Here is a 16,902-nt window from a genome sequence, read left to right as displayed (position 1 = left end):
GATTAATGAAGCGGGGGGAGGTTGAGGATAAGAAATAATTTACATTTGAGAGATCTTTCAGGAAGTAGGAAGACTTCCGTAGGAGTAATCCAAGTAGGAGAAATCCAGGTTTTGATTAAAGCAAGGAGTCTACATAGAGGAAGTGTTCTGTGAAAAATCTAAGAGCCCCTACTTTCTAGTACATTGCTGACCAAAATAATTTTCTGAAATGATGGATATGGTCTATATCTGACTGTCCAATAGGTAGTCGCTACCCACATGTGTTTATTGGAAGGACTGATGTTGAAGCTGAAACTCCAACACTTTGGCCACATGATGAGAAGAGCTGACTCATTTGAAAAGACCCTGATTCTGGGAAAGATTGAGGGCAGGAGGAGAAGGGGTCAACAGAAGATGAGATGACTAGATGGTATCACCGACTCAGTGGACTTGAGTTTGGATAAACTCTGGGAGTTGGTGATGGACAGGGAGGCCTGGTGTGCTGCAGTTCATGGGGTCACAAAGAGTCAGACACAACTGAGTGACTGAACTGAACTGAACTGAAGTCACATGTGGCTGTTGAGTAGCTGAAATGTGATCTGTGAGGCTAAGGGACTGAATTTATACCTTTTTTCAATTACAATTAGTCTAAATTTATATTGAGGGCTTCCGTGATAGCTCAGTTGGTAAAGAATCCACCTGCAATGCAGAAGACCCCAGTTTGATTCCTCGGTGGGGAAGATCTGCTAGAGAAGTGATAGGCTACGCACTCCCGTATTCTTGGTAAATAGCCACATGTGGCTGTTGGCTGTTGTATTGGATAATGCAGTTCTAAAGTCTTTCTGATAGCTGTCAATAAATTTATGCTTAGTTATGATAAAAGGTTACCCTTTTAAGTGAAATAGTTCAGTTCAGTTGCTCAGTCGTGTCGGACTCTTTGTGACCTCATGAACTGCAGCACACCAGGCCACCCTGTCCATTACTAACTCCCGGAGTTCACACAAAATCATGTTCATCGGGTTGATGATGCCATCCAGCCATCTCATCCTTTGCCATCCCCTTCTCGTCCTGCCCGCAAACCCTCCCACCATCAGAGTCTTTTCCAATGAGTCAACTCTTCAGATGAAGTGGCCACAGTATTGGAATTTGAGCTTTAGCATCAGTCCTTCCAATGAACACCCAGGCCTGATCTCCTTCAGAATGGACTGGTTGGATCTCCTTGCAGTCCAAGGGACTCTCATGAGTCTTCTCCAACACCACAGTTCAAAAGCATCAATTTTTGGTGCTCAACTTTCTTCAAAGTCCAACTTTCACATCTATGACCATTGGAGAAACCATAGCCTTGAGCAGACGGACCTTTGTTGGCAGAGTAATGTCTCTGCTTTTGAATATGCTATCTAGGTTGGTCATAACTTTTCTTCCAAGGAGTAAGCGTCTTTAATTTCATGGCTGCAGTCACCATCTGCAGTGATTTTGGAGCCCAAAAAATAAAGTCTGACACTGTTTCCACTGTTTCCCCATCTATTTGCCATGAAGTGATGGGCCCAGATGCCATGATCTTTGTTTTCTGAATGTTGAGCCTAAGCCAACTTTTTCACACTCCTCTTTCACATTCATCAAGAGGCTTTTTAGTTCCTCTTCACTTTCTGCCATAAGGGTGGTGTCATCTGCATATCTGAGGTTACTGATATTTCTCCCAGCAATCTTGATTCCAGCCTGTGCTTCTTCCACCCCAGCTTTTCTCATGATGCACTCTGCTGCTGCTACTGCTGCTAAGTCACTTCAGTCATTTCCAACAGCCCACCAGGCTCCCCCATCCCTGGGATTCACCAGGCAAGAACACTGGAGTGGGTTGCCATTTCCTTCTCCAATGCATGAAAGTGAAAAGTGAAAGTGAAGTCGCTCAGTCGTGTCCAACCCTTAGCTACCCCATGGACTGCAGCCTACCAGGCTCCTCCATCCATGGGATTTTCCAGGCAAGAGTACTGGAGTGCAGTGCCATCACCTTCTCCACATATGTACTCTGCATATAAGTTAAATAAGCAGGGTGACAATATACAGCCTTGACCTACTCCTTTTCCTATTTGGAACCAGTCTGTTGTTCCATGTCCAGTTCTAACTGTTGCTTCCTGACCTGCATATAGGTTTCTCAAGAGGCAGGTCAGTTGGTCTGGTATTCCCATCTCTTTCAGAATTTTCCCCAGTTTATTGTGATCCACACAGTCAGAGGTTTTGGCATAGTCAATAAAGCAGAAATAGATGTTTTTCTGGAACTCTCTTGCTTTTATCATGATCCAGCAGATGTTGGCAATTTGATCTCTGCCTTTTCTAAAACCAGCTTGAACATCTCGAAGTTCACGGTTCACGTATTGCTGAAACCTGGCTTGGAGAATTTTGAGCATTACTTTACTAGCATGTGAGATGAATGCAATTGTGTGGTACTTTGAGCATTCTTTGGCATTGCCTTTCTTTGGGATTGGAATGAAAACTGAACTTTTCCAGTCCTGTGGCCACCACTGAGTTTTCCAAATTTGCTGGCATATTGAGTGCAGCACTTTCACAGCATCATCTTTCAGGATTTGAAATAGCTCAACTGGAATTCCACCACCTTCACTAGCTTTGTTCGTAGTGATGCTTTCTAAGGCCCACTTGACTTCACATTCCAGGATGTCTGGCTCTAGGTGAGTGATCACACCATCGTGATTGTCTTGGTCATGAAGATCTTTTTTGTACAGTTCTTCTGTGTATTCCTGACACCTCTTCTTAATATCTTTTGCTTCTGTTATGTCCATACCATTTCTGTCCTTTATCGAGCCCATCTTTGAATGAAATGTTCCCTTGGTATCTCTAATTTTCTTGAAGAGATTGCTAGTCTTTCCCATTTTATTGTTTTCCTCTATTTCTTTGCATTGGTTGGTGAGGAAGGCTTTCTTATCTCTCCTTGTTATTCTTTGGAACTCTGCATTTACATGCTTATATCTTTCCTGTTCTCCTTTGCTTTTTGCCTCTCTTCTTTTCACAGCTATTTGTAAGGCCTCTCCAGACAGCCATTTTGCTTTTTTGCATTTCTTTTCCATGGGGATGGTCTTAATCCCTGTCTCCTGTACAATGTCACGAACCTCCATCCATAGTTCATCAGGCACTCTAGATCTAGGCCCTTAAATCTATGTCTCACTTCTACTGTATAATCATAAGGGATTTGATTTAGGTCATATGTAAATAGTTTAGCGGTTTTCCCTACTTTCTTCAATTTAAGTCTGAATTTGGCATAAGGTGTTCATGATTTAAGCCACAGTCAGCTCCCGGTCTTGTTTTTGCTGGCTCTATAGAGCTTCTCCATCTTTGGCTGCAAAGAATATAATCAATCTGATTTTGGTGTCGACCATCTGGTGATGTCCATGTGTAGAGTCTTCTCTTGTGTTGTTGGAAGAGGGTGTTTGCTATGACCAGTATGTTCTCTTGGCAAAACTCTATTAGCCTTTGCCCTGCTTCATTCCACATTCCAAGGCCAAATTTGTCTGTTACTGCACGTGTTTCTTGACTTCCTACTTTTGCATTCCAGTCCCCTATAATAAAAAGGACATCTTTTGGGGGTGTTATTTCTAAAAGGTTTTGAAGGTCTTCATAGAACCGTTCAACTTCAGCTTTTTCAGTGTTACCGGTTAGGACATAGACTTGGATTACTGTGATATAGAATGGTCTGCCTTGGAAACGAACAGAGATCATTCTGTCATTTTTGAAATTGCATCCAAGTACTGCATTTTGGACTCTTTTGTTGACCATGATGGCTACTCCATTTCTTCTAAGGGATTCCTGCCCGCAGTAGTAGATATAATGGTCATCTGAGTTAAATTCACCCATTCCAGTCCATTTTAGTTCGCTGATTCCTAGAATGTCAATGTTCACTCTTGCCATGTCCTGTTTGACCACTTCCAATTTGCCTTGATTCATGGACCTAACATTCCAGGTTCCTATGCAATATTGCTCTTTACAGCATCGGACCTTGCTTCTGTCACCAGTCACATCCGCAACTGGGTATTGTTTTTGCTTTGGCTCCATCCCTTCATTCTTTCTGGAGTTATTTCTCCACTGATCTCCAGTAGCATATTGGGCACCTACTGACCTGGGGAGTTCCTCTTTCAGTATCTTATCATTTTGCCTTTTCATACTATTCATGGGGTTCTCAAGGCAAGAATACTGAAGTGTATTGCCATTCCCTTCTCCAGTGGACCACATTCTGTCAGACCTCTCCACCATGACCTGCCCGTTTAAGTGGATACTTTTATTAAAGGAGACAATGACTAAGATTGAAGAAGGAAATTCCTGAATGTTTCAAGTACTGTGGAACAACATGAAGGCCACTAGTTTGGAAGTCCACAGGCCTTTCTAGTGCTTTTCAAATTAGGCCATATAAGTGGTCATCTATGAATAAAGTGAAAGTGAAAGTCACTCAGACGTGTCTGACTCTTTGTGACCCCATGGACTATATTTTCCATGGAATTTTCCAGGTCCATATACTGGAGTGGGCAGCCTTCCCCTTCTCCAGGGGATCTTCCCAATTCTGGAATTGAACCCAGATCTCCCGCATTTCAGGCAGATTCTTTACCAGCTGAGCCACCAGGGAAACCCAAGAATACTGGATTGGGTAGCCTATCCTTTCTCCAGCGGATCTTCCTGACCACCAACTGGCTATCAAGGAAGTTTAACCTTAATTAGCAAGGTTAACTTTATTGTGTGCCAACTACATGTACAATGTCAGAATAAGAAATATCTTCATAAACTGCACATGGCACAGTCTTAACCACAGCTGAAGGGAGGAAGGAATAAATAGCGTGAAGTAGAGATGTTGAATACAGGGTGACAAAACGTAATTAAGACTCCAGCTCATGTACATCTTATTTGAAATCCTGATTTCACTATAACATTTGTGCATTAAAATTTCAGAAGTGACTAAAGAGTTGTTGCATGTGAGCAAGAGTATTAAATTTGCTGGTAACTGACTGATTGATGGTGCAGCTTAACCTCTTGGTTGAGGTCAATGTTATTTTTCAAAAATGGTGATTACTAGGCTGTTCTGTAGCAATATTCTGAGTATACAAGGAAGCTTTAAAATAGTTTGAAGAAAGGCAGAGATGGAATTATTGATTGATGGAACACTAATCTGGTTATTGGCAGTTTCTGGAATTAAATAGTATACAAGTTGTAGATTAAAATAACTGGAACCTTGGAACTGTGACAAATTAATAATAATAAAAAAAACATGGTTTTGTGCAATAATTTTAAAAATGCTTAATATCCATGTGTTTCACACATGGAGTTAGTATACTATTATATTAATTCATAACATTAATATATATAATGTTATATTTATATTAATATGTTATTAACCCAAACTTATGGTTAAGTTTTCTTAGTTTGCTTATGGCTATCCATACCATTAGTGGGACAACATTTATTATTTTCTCTGTTATATCACTAAGCTTTACCAGATCCTCTACTAAATTAATCTCAATACAAGTACCATATTGTCTCATTTTGTGAAGTACCACTGCTAGAAAGGGAAGGTAGTGAGAAATTCTTTCATGATATGGGCCAAACAGTCTGGAGGTTCTGTAGCCATTGTAAGTTGGGGCTTATTTGCTAATGGGCTCCATAACAGTCACTTTGTTCAATCTCAGGCCTTGACCAAATTAATAGGAGTAGCTGAGGATACTTAATATTGGTTACCCGTAATCTTTCACTCAAATTTTGTTTTGTATGTTTCCTTTAACTGTAGAGTAATAAGGTTTACTTGAAGGACATAAGTGGAATAGTAAAACAATTGGGGTTTGATGCAGACTTCAGGTTATTATTTAGATTTATTTATCTACCAGCAAATGCAGAAATATTTCTAAATAATTAAGTTTCAAACAGCAGTGATATTCCTGCAAATCTAACATGATTTTAAAGTTTATTTTCCAAAGAAGAAATCTATCATCTATAAAACCTCTATGGGTGAGATGCCAGTGCTGCTTAAGCCAACTTAATAGATTAGCCCAACATTATATCAAAGATGCTAGTTTTTTACATTTTATTTCTATTGCTAAAGAAATAAACTTGTACTTCTCACATAACCTTGAAAGCACAAAGGAAGGGTTCTTATTCCACTGCCATAAATTAATCTATAAGAATACCTTGAGAAATAAAAGAGAAAAATCCAATGGTACAAATAAAACAGGAGTATCTTCCTCTTCATAGGCTTGCTATGAAGACCATGTGAAATAAGGTATATATGTAATGCTCTTCGCTCCATGCCTAGTATCCTGTAGGTTTGCAAAAATGTCAGTTCTCACCCGTCTTCCCATGAATTCATACTACATCAAAGCCCGTCATGTTATTATCTGAAAAACTCATCACCATCATCCATGACAACTCTAGATATAGACTTCTCAAGAAAGCATGGGAAAGGTTAATCAAAATCTCTAGATGATGCAGATAGAAAAACACTGACAGTGTTGGCTTAAGCATCCCAGATCCTACCTTGACATTTCAATCACAAACCTTATCCACCTTCCAAATGTCAGGGCTTGCATTGGGCTTGTTGCTGTAGATGATAAAAGCTATTAGGGGAAAAAAAAATAGTGTGGACGAAATAAAGAAATATTTTATTTCCTTCCCAAAGACCAGAAGAACATATTTAGGGACTGAAAAGTATAGTTAAATATTCTATAACCTGTCTCCCCCAAAATATAGAAAAATTATGTAATTGCCCCCCTTCTTTGGGGGAGAGGTAGATGACTCTCAAAGACCAAGGCATCAGGGTGCAAAGAAATTCTACTTTTCCGAAAGGATGGTATTCAGTGTGACTTAAATACTGCAAGAGAAATGCAATGATCATGGTAATCATTTTTTTTCTCCCTGTGGGGCATGTCAGTTGGCCTTTTTCATTGTGTCTGCACATATGTAGTCAACTACAGAAACACTTGATTTCTACTGTGTTCATATTTTTATTGTCAGAATGGCTGATATGTATCAATAAACTTAAACTCAGAACAGAGATGTCCTTTGCACCAGTGTGTGTGTGAGGTCACAGATGTCTGCAAACTGGGGAACTCAGAGGTTACCTACATACTGCGCAGCACGTTCCCTAACTCCAATCATTTTAGCTCAATGCTTTTTCCCCCTAGAGCAAGGTTTTCCTTCCGTTAGCCTGCTTAAAAGATATGTGGTGAGGGGTACATGCAATTTAGGGGCTCTGCAATCCGATGTTTCCATGGCTGGGAGTTGTGATGGTAATATTAATGAAGAAGCTGCGCAGTATTTGCAGTGATTCTTGACCAAATCAGATATTCTCTAAGTACCGAATGTCACCCGCTGAATTTGAGTGGGGGAGCACCGTCGCTTTAAAGGGCTCTCAGACACAACACAAAATGTTTGTCACCTCAGGTCGCAAATTACTCAACAGGAAGCAAAAAGCAAAGGGCACGGCACACTAAAGAAAAACAGACACACAGACACGTTTTGCAATGAAGAACTTTATGTGGCATTAGGAATGGCAACCTGTTCTGTTTAGCAATTCCAAGGTACGCTGTTAAGATTGCTCGTCAGGTTAAACCGAATAAAGGAACCGGAATACGAAATACGAAGAAGCGCTGGTGACTTCTCGGCAATCCTTTTCAAAATATAAAACTGTCACCAAGTGACTTAGGTAAGCTGATAAAAAGACTCGCTGTATGCCCTTATATTCTCCTCTTAAACTTACGTGACCATCAGCAGCGCTGTTCAAATTCAGCCAACAGCTGTTACACCAAGACACAGATCCGCAGTGTTTATCTCCCCTGAGTTATCGGTGTTCACTGAGACTCTCCGAAAATTAGGGTCGCTTTTCAATGAGAACTTAATAGAGAATCCTTCACCCCATCTCCGCTCCCACTATCCCAACCCTTGAGCCCCCTCCCACTTGCCCAATATAAGATTTCTTAAAAACGTAGACCATACCCTCAATTCAGCTGCACCTTCCGCAGCCTGAACCTTTTACCCAGAGACACCCACGTTCAGTCTCTCTCTCGTTCTCTCCTCCCTCCCACCTGACTTCTTGAGATCCCCCGCCCACCTTCAGTTACTCTCTCGGCTTCCCAGGCACCTCGTTTTTGAGACCGGGGCCTCCGCCCAGCGCTTTCCCATATCGAGCACCCCCCCCACCCCCACCCTTCTCAACCTCCTTTGACACTCCGGTGCCCCTCCTGTGAAACCTAAGCCCCTCTCTCCGCCCAGGGACCCTAGTCTCTCGGCCATCTGCATATTCTGAGTCCCTCCAATCCCCCCCTCCCGTTGGCCCCTCACCTCCCGCCCGGGTCAGTGCGGTCCTGCAAGCTGCAACCATCCGGGACCTGTCCCCGCTCCCCACCCCATCCCCCGCCTAAACCGTTAGGGTCTTGGCTAGCAATGCCGCCCTGGGCTCCAACTTACCACAAGCGTCCGGGAGGAAGGCAAGGCAGCGGTCGCCGCGGCGGCAGCTAGACGAGAAACGGACTCGGCTGCAATCGCCCAGCGGAGCCCGAGGCAGTCAGTGCGCTGCGCTGCGCGCCGCAATCTCGCGCCTCGGCGGAGGGAAGGATGGAGGGAGCTCGGCGCGATAGCAGGCGCCGGCAAGTCGACCTCCTCTGGGCCACCGTGCGCCCCCCGGATAGGTTTGGCTTCTCCTGTTCCCCTATCTTATTTTAGCATAGTAACTGACCACCTCCAGCATCTCTGCACTATTCGCGTCTTCTTTCTTCTTTGGTGGCCCCTAACTAACTACACTATTCTAAACGGACGAAGGCCATCAAGCGAGCACCACGATGATCTCGACGACTCCGACGACAACGTTGTGCAAGAATAGGTAAGGAAAGTTCATATGCAATCGCAGGTTAGGGGCAGGCAGGCCAATGGAGCAACCAAAGCTGCCAATCTAGCTGCTCCAAAGACAGGATCAGAAAGATCGGTGCACCCGAGGAGTGGAGCGTCCTCGGTGAGCACCAGAGCGCCTACCCAGCGCTGGTGAAACTGCACAGCGCTCTTGGGCTAGATGAGGGATGAGGGGTGGAGCCAAGAGTGGCCAATCAGCGTTCAGCGTTCCACTGCCCCCGGCCTGTTTGGACCTGTCTATTAGTGCAACTGGAGCCTGCTGGCAGGGGGCGCGAGACTCCGTGGTGGTGGTGGTGGTGGTGGTGGTGGTGGTGGTGGTGGTGGTGGTGGTGGTGGTGGTGAACTTGATTCAAGAGGCCTGGAGACTGGGGGGAACTAGGGTCAGTCACGGGGGGGGGTGGTTCTCAAGAAATGTACCCCTAAATAATCAAAGAACACTCCTCCACGAACATACACACACACCCCACACCCTTGAACATTTGAGTTCAACAAACACTTCTTAAGTCTTGGAAGTTCCAAAGAATTTTGAAACTCCCTCCCCTTTCCCCAGCAGAGCAACTGAGGCATTCACAGTGTCAAATACACGTTTAGTGTGAAAGGCCTTGGCCTTATTTTAAGTGTCCATTCCCCACCCTTTTCCCCAGCCCCAAATGCAGAGAATGGAGAAAGGAAAGCACTTGGCCTTCGTGCGCCAAGACAGCACGACTTTGTTCACTTCTTGAACCCACAGGCCCCGTGCTAAGTGCTTAGAATGACACCCTCAAGGCAACATCTTTGGGTTTCTAAGATGAGGCTGCACCTATTTCTCCCCTCGGACCCTGGGGTCACAGCTAAGTGGTTTGCTTCACCGCTGCTAGGGCTGCCATGACATGGTCAAGGCAGCAGGGCACGGGGTGAACCACCAAGCTCCCTTTTGGCCGAGAAACTGAGCTGTAGCCTGGCAAAGACAGCTCTTCTTCACTGGCTCCTGGGGCGCCAGGCAGGTGCCTGCAGCGTCCAGGCAGCAGCACAGACAAGGGAGGTCGGGGCCACTTTGGCCTAGCCGCTTCGGGGGTCACCAAGACCAAGCTCAGTAGTAGCAGTGCTGCCACCAAGAAAGGGGGAGAACAGATTTCTCTTAAGAGAGAATGGAAGTGAGAGGTCTCAGTTCCCAACGGAGGCTCCGTTGGCACTATAGGAGAAGTGGTGAGAAACGGTGAGAGAAGTGGCAACTGGCTCCCAGCCTGTCCGAGGTAGCTGGACCTAAGGAAGAGATTGAAACTCTGGTTCTGCTACTTGGGGCCATTTGGCAGAGCAGCGATTATATGGCAGAGGCTACAGAGGCTCGAACCCCACGGAGCGCAGAAGAGAAGGGAGTCGTCGGCTGCTGAGGGGACTGGTTGCCTCAGCAGCTCTAAAAGTTAGGAATGGGGAAGGAAGTGGGAGCAGTGGTAAGGTTCGGGCTCCTTCACTCTTCTGGAGGGACCTTGGGTCACTTCTCTCGGTGTCTTGGTTTTCCGATTTGTAAAACTGAGCTTTTGATTCTTCTGCTCCAATAGGGAATCTTCTGATTCCCTCCATCCCCACTGAATTGAGCCACTTTGCAGGATTCGGAAATTTAATTTGGCAGTGAACATACTGCCAAGTCCACACCCAAGTTCTGTTTCGCCAAGCAAAACCCTTTGCAGTTTCCGTGAAGCATCTGTTGAATGCTATGTGATGCCACACAGGTGGCGGCGGCATCGCTGCCAAGTTCTCGAACTGTACAACATCGTTAGAAATGCTTTGTTAGCGAATAGTAATTTATAAATATCAAAGAGAAAAAGCGTGTCTTTTAAAATAATTAAGCACTCATCTTTTAAAATGCCCCGTATTCTCTTCTTCTACCCCCATGAACACGCAGTGCTTCATCCTGGCTTGGCTGGCGGGACTTAGGTTTATTTTGTCGGAGGCTGAGACATTGGGTTTACTAAAAGAAAAAAGTGTAAATATTAATCCCTATAATGTATTTGCCAAGGCACAGTAGACTGCCGAGCCGAGAGCCAGAGATAGCATCGCCGAAGCCAGGGACCTTTTCCCTTTCAGCGGCTCCCGGGGGAACCGGTTCGGCTTAGAGACGCTGACGCAAATAACAATGGAGAGTAGGAAGGTGATGAGAATAATAATAATAATAACAGTGATTATGACCATTATCATTACTACTACTACCACATAACTGGGTCTTTAAGAAGTTCTCTCTTTCTCCCTTAGAAGGACGAAAGTGCCGAAGGGACCCAGGGTGAAGGCCACTCGGAATGGGAAGGTTCCCAGTGCAGCAGAGAGAAAGTTAGCTAGTCCGGTGGCTGTAGTCCTGGGCTTCCGAATTCGGGGAAACAACCAGGCAGGCAAGTTTGCCTTTGAGCGGCGCTCGCCGCTCGGCTGGGAACCAAGAAGACCTAACCGGAGCCCGGGACGCAGCCGTGCTCCGGGCGCCGGGTTCAGCCCAGAGAGCCGACTCCGCTTCCCCGGCCATGGCAGCGCATCCTGCCTTTTCGGGTTCCCTAGGCGGCCGGTTAGTCGAGTCCCGGCGGATCCGATGGGCTTTGGAGGTTTTGGCAACACTAGCCGGGAGAATAGAATGTACGGAGAAATCTAGCGCGCACTTTTAAGATCAGGCAAGCAAACTCGAAACAGGTACATGCCGGCGCGCTCTATCGTAGAGAAAGAGGTTTTCTCCAACCTCCGCCTAAAGTGTCCTGGGGAATCAGGCCAAAGTTTTCATGGCTTTCCCTTCCCTTGCTTAGGTCTATGGAAGTTTTCCTTGGAAAAGGGAGTTATTTACTGCGAAGTCCTAGTTTTATGCAAAACCCCAGCGTCCCCAAAGAGTTTCCAAAAACTCGCCCATTTCCTAAGAATATAGACTTGCTTTTGCAGCTTTCCCACGAGGGACATTTCCCCCCACGTCAAATAGGTACCTCCTCAAGCCTATTGATTAAAAAATTCAGGGACACATTAAAGAAGATTGTTACTAATTGGGAAAAAGTTCCTCCTCATATAAGATTTGGGGAACTTCCCTTAAAAAAATAATATTAATTGGCTGCAAAAGTTCAATGCTCAGAGAGCCCTATTTTAACAAACCTAAAAGATTTGTGATCGATTTAAAAAAGTGTCACCTGGCTCTAGAAAAATACTCCAAGGCAGGTATTTTTGCAGAGCAAAAAAAGCTACACAAAAATTGTACAGGGAGATTCCCTCCGCCCCTTGTTTAGCATAAGACATAAATGGAAGACATTTTGATTACCCTTCCACCCATATCTCTTTTCCTCAGTCTTAAATCCCAAGAACCGAAGGGTTTTCTCTTTTTTGTGATTATAGAATTGTATAAAATAATGCTTTTAGCATTTCATAGTTTTGGAATATGAAATTCCAACCTGGAAAAACTCAGAATCATATCCATAATGAGTATCATTGAGGTATGACATACTCTCAATAAACTGTTATAATATTTTATGCAGCAAATTTTTCTCTTACTGTTTTTCAACCAGGGTCATTGAATAGAAAAAAAAAAAAACTTAGAGATGGCTCATTAAACATGAAGTCTTTTCTAAGTTGCTCTGATTATTTTTAATGAAAAAAAAAAAAGCAGTTGAACTCTATGTGCTGTATAGGAAGGCAGGGGGCAGTCTCTGATCATGTCAGTCTTTCTCTAAGTGCACCTTCTTTTTGGAAAGATCCCCTGTTTTAGCGAAAAATGGCGATCAATTCTGGTTCTCGGATACCCTCACAGATAGGAAGAGAAACTAAAAACCCTTTGGTAGGGTTTGGAGTTTCCATCTACATATTTTTGCCACTTCTCAGAATAAAAAGGTATATCAAGATTAAAAATCTGTGCTTAATTTTTTTTTCATACAAGTGTTATTGATTCAGTTCAATTGTATCTGACATTCTCGTAGTTGTGGCTTCTAGTAACCAAATATGTATTTTAAAAACAAAATTATATTCATGCAAGTTTGAGTAGGAAAGAGCACCGAATCCAGCAGCCTCACCAAGAAGGAGAAACTAGTAAATGTCATTTCTTTAGAGAAACATGTGTTGTCATGGAGCCATTTATGGTTTGATGAATGCATCTTATATGCATCTTATTTATGCATGCATTTCACTCTTCCAGCATAGGTTGAGAAAGAGGGCAATTAGGACCTTTTGTTCAAATTAAACTAAGATTGAAAGGCCAGGGCAACAGTAATTTTTCCTTTATTCCTAACTCAAGACTACTCAGTCCCAGAACTAGCATTCTTGCAACCTCTGTGACTTATTCTGACTATTTCAGACCACTTTGGCCCCTACTCAACATTTCTGTGGGCTTCCCTGGTGGCTCAGATGGTAAAAGAATCTGTCTACAAGACCTTCGAAAGACCTTGGATCCACCCCTGGGTTGGGAAGATCCCCTGGAGGAGGGCAAGGCAACCCACTCCAGTATTCTTGCCTGAAGAATCCCCACGGATAGAGGAGCCTAGCAGGCTACAGTCCATGAGGTCACAAAGAGTCAAACACGACTGAGTGACTAAGCACAGCACAGCAACATTTCTGTAGTAATTTTGTCATGCAACAAAACATTTGCTTGTTTAAGAGTCATCGCTAAAGTAATGGGCTTAGTTTTCTTGGTCTGCAAAGCAATCTTACTGTATTATTTCAAATGAGGCACACCTAATTACATTGCTCTCTAATTCTTCCTTTTCTCTTTGTAAGAACTCTCCTCAACCAAATTAGAAGTATCTCAGGGGCAAGGATTTAGTCATATACTTTTCTTCATCTCCTTTGTTCTCATCTATCATAATACTGGGCACAATGATAACTACTAATTGTTGACACAAAAGAGGTTAGGGTGAAAAATCAAGAAGAGGACTGCTAAAACCTGAAATTCTCCATGACCTGAATATAAACATTGATGATATTTTACCAAATTGGTCCATCATGCAAAGAGATCATGAAGGTTAGGACAGACCAAGATGAAGCTTAATAGGAATAAATTTGATATGCTGAACTTTAAGTACCAAATATCCTCTGCACAAACAGAAGAAGGAAATACTGGTGAATTTTAGTCATCATCAGGATGACTAAATTTTAAAAATTTTAGTCATCATTTAGCATATCATCTCCTCAGTGTGATATGCTATGTCAGCCGGGAAACATAGCTTTATCTCGGACTTTTTCAATTTTCATAGAAAGATCTAGACTATAACAAGACTCTACTTGGTGCTTTCAGGCATATATTTTAAGAAGGAAATTAGTAGATTGGAGTTAATCCACAAGAGTGTTCAGGTCAGCAGGCAACTTGAAGCATGTTATATCATGAACTATGGGTTTGTATCCTCTGGAAGACAAGACTCTTGGGATACATGCTAGCTGACTTGAAATATTTGAGAATTTTTTTTTTAATGGAAAAAGGGTTTGCTTAATTTCCTAAGGTCACCACTCCTATCTTGTTTGTATTTGTATTTGTCCCCTCAGTGCTTGGTACAATATCTGACACAAACTAAGCAGTCAATAAATACTTGTGAACTGAAGGAAACTACAGGCACAAGAGGATAAAACTGGAGTTAGTGGTGGAGCCTGTAAAACCTGGCTCTACAGGAGCATTTTATAACATTCTGAACTGGTAAAAGGAATGGGCTATTTCTGGAGGTAGTGAGTTCTCCAGTATTGTAGTGCTCAACACTATACAGGTTAATCACTTCGTGGGGATGTTGCAGAGTCATGAGTGAGGAAAGGGGAAAGACAGGTAGCTAATGAATGCCATTTAAAGCTCTTTAGAATCCTAAATCTTGCAGAATCCATAAATGCAGTATCAATCTAGTTATAGGGCATAGAAAAGAATAGGGAATTTTCTGAAAAACAAATACTGAGGAAGTTATGTACTGCAGGCCTGCCACTGATCCAGCTCTGCTATAAGAAAGAAGCAGCTTCTTACCAAGTCCACAAGACACTTTTTTTGAATGTGGTGCACTTGCTAACTACTGGCTTTCATGGAAAATATTCTCTGGGAAGCTTGTTATTGTGAAAACAACAGTATTATGCTGGGATACTAGCATTCTTTATGAATCTAGAATGCTATACAAAATGGGTCAAATGACTGTATATAAGATAGAAAAGCAGCAAAGATATATTGTAGTGCACAGGGAATTATAACCATTATCTTGTAATAACTTTTAATGGAGTATAATCTGTAAAAAACTGAATCACTGTGCTGTACAAAATATTGTAAATCAACTGTATTTCAATAAATAATGTCAGAGTATGATTACAAGAGGTAAATTAAATTGAATGTTACTATGGGGATTTGATGAACACAAATTGAACGTTAGCTTTAAACAAAAGGAGAATGAGTTTTTGATTAACCTATATAAACTGTGCGCATGGATTTTAGTATTTTCCAGTAACATCTTTGCCTAAGACTCTTGAGATTTACACAGACAAAAATTTCTCTAATAGCTTGCATAGGAAACAGATTGAAGCACACCTGAAAATAATGTTTCGGGTAGCTTCTTTTGTTTCTCTATTAATCATTTTATGTAACTGAACAAATTGGTAAGAATTTCAGGTGAACTATCATACTAAAGACTCCTTAGAACTAAGTTCTGATTACACTATTGTTTTATGTCAGAAGTGATATAGTTCATCAAGATATGACAAATTGAAATAAAGGATAAGTTATTAACCAAGATCAGATCAAGCTTAGAACCTAGAGTGAAGGAGTTTGGAAAATATGTACTTTATCATGCTATCTTTGTATAACTGAGTGACCTGCTTTGGTTTATTTGACTCTATTATTTTATTCTTGTCCCAAGAGTTATTATTCATTATTAGTTCAGAGCTACCAGATTTTTTTAAAGATAAAATTTAAATTAATGTTCAAAAATATTTTATGGAATTCAATAAGTAATTTTATCATCACATAAAGCTTCACTACAAGTGAGGCCACTTGTTCAGTATGATGTAAAGTTAATCTTAGTTCAGAGAGCTGTTGTTTCTTGATTTCCCTGAGGCTGCAATGAACACATTGTACATTAAGTAGACATATACTATAACTGCAATACACATGGGAGCCAAGCACACATCTCAAAGGTGGGAATGAGCTCTTTAAACTAGAATTTGTAATTCAAAAGGGGGAAAAAATCTTGGTTTAGAAATCCCCTTTGAATGTTATTAGCAGTTGCCTTACAGATGGGATAACAAAGATAAAAAGGAATGTACTTATTGCTAATGTTTGAAACATGGTGATTTTTTTCTCCCTAAAAATCTTTCCATGAAAACTTTCAGTCTATTTGAAAAAGATAGCATTTTCCTTTTAACGTATATGTATTAGGTAATATGAATAATGAAGTCTACATTTTACTGTAGGATACTACCTAACAGAAAAACTTGAACATAAAAATTTAAGCAATAATCAATTTCACTGCAGAATTCACAAAGCTATGCAATTTTTGTTTGCTTGATAGCCATACCTTCCTCAGTAACAACATAATTAACTGAGTTTAATCTATTTGGATAATGTGACTTATGAATTCCATATCCTATGTTTTGAGTCATCTATGGTATCAGATTTGCCATAGGGGTTTTGGCAAACCCTTAACCAAAAACCATTTCCTTAACCAAAGCTATCTCCTAAGATAACGTATATTGGAAGACATCAAATTTAGCATGGCAGAACAAAACCAGCTATTAAAAACACACTACCACTACTACCACTACTGCCACCACTGCTAATCTCATTGTCATTGTTGGGAAGTTTACCATCAAGAATTACTTAGTTGATTAATAGGCACCAATCATTTGTTTTGTTGATAGGAACTTCTCTTTGTCAGACTTTGCTTCTCTCTCATGACATATTTATATGAATTAAGACCTGCATCAGTTCCCTGTCTAAGTGATCTCCCTTCTCTCAACAAAGCCTCGCTTGTAATGGAAATGGAGTCAACTGAAGGATATTTTCTTACCCATCCTATTATGAATTAACCTGTTGCCTATGCTTATTTAATATGTTTCAGTCAGGCTACATTGGTAAATATAAAGCAGTCTGTC

This window comes from Capricornis sumatraensis, chromosome X, assembly GCF_032405125.1.
Source record: "Capricornis sumatraensis isolate serow.1 chromosome X, serow.2, whole genome shotgun sequence".
NCBI lineage: Eukaryota > Metazoa > Chordata > Mammalia > Artiodactyla > Bovidae > Capricornis > Capricornis sumatraensis.
The sequence above is the reverse complement of the archived record's forward strand: the minus strand, read 5'-3'. Positions refer to the sequence as shown.